Source organism: Aethalodelphis obliquidens, unplaced genomic scaffold, assembly GCF_003676395.1.
Source record: "Aethalodelphis obliquidens isolate GAN/ISIS:26980383/991018 unplaced genomic scaffold, ASM367639v1 scaffold64, whole genome shotgun sequence".
In the NCBI taxonomy this organism is placed as follows: domain Eukaryota; kingdom Metazoa; phylum Chordata; class Mammalia; order Artiodactyla; family Delphinidae; genus Aethalodelphis; species Aethalodelphis obliquidens.
In genome coordinates this window covers 8927663-8931084 of record NW_020838008.1, presented here as the reverse complement: position 1 = coordinate 8931084, position 3422 = coordinate 8927663, and the positions used below count along the sequence as shown (strand labels likewise).

General features: G+C 41.5%; 1 pseudogene; it reads left to right on the top strand.

Annotated features, from left to right (window-relative positions):
* Positions 1-2205: 2205 nt before the first annotated feature.
* LOC113610640 (V-type proton ATPase subunit E 1 pseudogene) lies at positions 2206-2813 on the top strand (annotated as a pseudogene).
* The last annotated feature ends 609 nt before the right edge of the window (positions 2814-3422 follow it).

Sequence of the window (3422 nt, the reverse complement as noted above, 5' to 3'; positions counted from 1 at the left end):
TTTTTTTTTAACATCTTTATTTGAGTATAATTGCTTTACAATGGTGTGTTAGTTTCTGCTTTATAACAAGGTGAATCAGCTATATGTATACATATATCCCCATATCTCCTGCCTCTTGCATCTCCTTCCCACCCTTCCTATCCCACCCCTCTAAGTGGTTGCAAAGCACTGAGCTGATATCCCTGTGCTATGCGGCTGCTTCCTACTAGCTATCGGTTTTAGATTTGGTAGTGTATATATGTATATGCCACTCTCTCACTTTGCCATAAAAAGAAACGAAATTGAGTTATTTGTAGTGAGGTGGATGGACCTAGAGTCTGTCATATAGAGTGAAGTAAGTCAGAAAGAGAAAAACAAATACTGTATGCTAACACATATATATGGAATCTTAAAAAAAAAAAAAAAAGGTCATGAAGAACCTAGAGGCAGGATGGGAATAAAGACGCAGACCTACTAGAGAATGGACTTGAGGACACAGGGAGGGGGAAGGGTAAGCTGGGACAAAGTGAGATTCTTCTTTTAAAAGGCTTGTTGCTCCTACATAAAGTTTTAGAGCACCTGGCTTTGTGGGAGAGAAGTGCTGCCTAATTCCAGCAATTACTTGTATTTTAAATCCTAGAAACTCATACATTTTTAAAAATCTGCAATATTCTTGGGTCGGTTGCTTGCTGCTTTATGTTGTAAACTGAAGTGTCACTCATTTTACCCTCCCCAAACCAAGGTTCTCTCTAAGATAACTGATATGTTCACCAAGGAAGTCCTAACAACTTTTATAGGATATTTTTCTCTCTTAAAAATTATAGACTGCCTCACTGAGTACACAACTACAAGGTGGAAATATTCAAAGGTCTAAAAATAGAATAATGACTAAGTAAACTGGTTGGTATACTTATTCAATTGGACATTATGCAGGCATTAAAATCAAGGTTATGAAGACTATATAATTATATTAAATATGCCTATGAGTTGCTAAATGACAAAGCAGAGGCAAGTCACAAACTTGTATATATACTTGTATGTTTGCTGTATATGTATATATCTATTCCTAGTCTCTAAGATATATTATATAACCAGTCTGTCATGCCCTTAATTTTTGGAAGGGTATACAGTCCATTGCTGGAAAGTCTTAAATGATCAAATGCACACACATTGGCCAGAGAATGGTGCAATACTGTTCTTTGCTTTTTGCCTCAAGTCATTTTTAGGTTCATTATGAGTTCATTTGGATGGAGATCAAGGAGTCTATTCTGTTCCCGCTGCTCTCTTCTCCCCCTCCCTTAATGTCCCTTTGTCTTTACCCTTTGGCTGTTCCCTCATGGCTAGGCTCTTTCCTCTTGGCCCTTAGAATCCATTCAGTTTGTTTTTTCATAAAGCTGGTGTGTGTGTATGTGTGTATTTGTGTGTAAGTGACACAGGTCAGTCCTGCCTCATGGATAGGCATCCACAGACAAAGAAACCTTCTAAATAACTAAGAGGAAGGGGTTCGTAGAATGTCATTGTTCTTTTTGTCTCTCTTGTTCTTCTATTTTGCTAATCTGATCTGAGTCTCATAATGAGATGACCACTTGCTTTTCTTCAGAAATGAAGTGATGCAAGAAGGAAACTCTACCTACCTATGTTTAGGAGGATGGGACCAGAAGGGAATCTTACCAAAAGATTTATGGTGGTTTTATTAGAGGGGCATATTGCATTTAGTTTTTTCCATTTTTTTCCTAATTTCCAAAGTGCATATAATGGGTTGTAATACTTTACAATATAATAAGAAATTATGAAAACAGTGGATGAAGACACTTCTTAGTTTATTGATTAGGAAGTTGAATTCCAGTTCAGGTAAGTGAGGTGTCCAAGAAAAACTAGTGAGTAGCAGAACCAGGCCTAACAGCAGGGAGGAATTATATTCTTGTGGAAGGCAGGTAAGCATCGATGACACACCTAAATTCTTAAAATGGGTCCACCATCTTCCAGCTGCATTACCTAGGGAAGTCTTTTCCTCTCTTGGAGCCTCAGTTTCCTCATTTATAAAATGGCGAAAACTGGTTGGATTGTGATTTCCACAGGCTTTACACATGATAGCACATGTTAAGTACGTAGCACAACAAAACAGAGGAGGCCTGAAGCCACGCCAGCTTTCCTCTCCCGGTTGCCTGCTGCCCGTATCAGACCTGAGCTCCAGCCAGTGGCCCGCCTCTTTGCGTCACTAGCGCCATGGCTCTCAGCAATGCCGATGTGCAGAAGCAGATTAAGCACACAATGGCTTTTATTGAAAAAGAAGCCAATGAGGAAGCAGAAGAAATAGACGTGAAGGCAGAGGAAGAGTTCAACATTGAGAAGGGTTGTCTTGTGCAAACCCAAAGACTGAAGACTATGGAATACTATGAGAAGAAAGAAAAGCAGATTGAGCAACAGAAGAAAATTCAGGTGTCCAATTTGATAAATCAAGTGAGGCTCGAAGTCCTCAGAGCGAGAGATGGATGATCTTATCACAGACCTACTAAATGAAGCAAAGCATAGACTCAGCCAAAGGGTAAAATATACAACCAGGTACCAAGTACTGCTGGATGGAATGGTCCTCCAGGGTTTGTACTAGTTATTGGAGCCCGGAATGATTGTTCGTTGCGGGACATAAGATTTCCCTTTGGTGAAGCCTGCAGTGCCAATCCCTATGTACAAAATCGCCACGGAAAGAGATGTTGATGTCCAGATTGATCAGGAGGCCTACCTGCCTGAGGAAGTAGCTGGCGAGGTTGAGATCTATAATGGGGATCGCAAAATCAAGGTTTCCAGTACTCTCAAAAGCTGGCTGGGCCTCATAACCCAGTAGATGATGCCAGAAGCGTGGGGAGCCTTGTTTGGTGCAAACGCCAACAGGAAGTTTTTGGACTATGCCTGCGGGAGGTGGTGTCCACCAACTGCTGTGATGTGGACACTTCTGACATTTGAAGAAACAAGATGACCTGTATAGCATCCTCCTTGCTGTTCTCATATTCTGTATTTATCAGTGGATACCCTTTTTTAGCTAACACCCCTGGCTGATTGGTAGCAATGGGAGAGCTTTGCTTAATATGATCAGGAAACCTTCCTCTAGCTTATCTGACAGTAATACAACTTCCCGCTGGTTCTGCAGCACGAAGGTGAGGGGTCAAATGGTGGGTGCATGAGTGTCCTCGAGTTTCCTGCTGTCCACTGGTCCAGCGTCCAGCCTACAGAGGGGCGGTGTGTGGTGACCTCTAGAGTCAGGTCACTCCTCTTTGGACTTCAAGTGCATGTGGGGCTGCATTCCTTCCAGCAGTAGCAGCTTCGCTACTGTGTTTCCTTCCAGCTTCACTAGCAGCTTCGCCTAGAAGTGTTTGTCTGTAATATGATTTAAGATCTAAGCCATGAATATGCTCTATTTATTAAAACGAAATGCATACGTGGAAAAA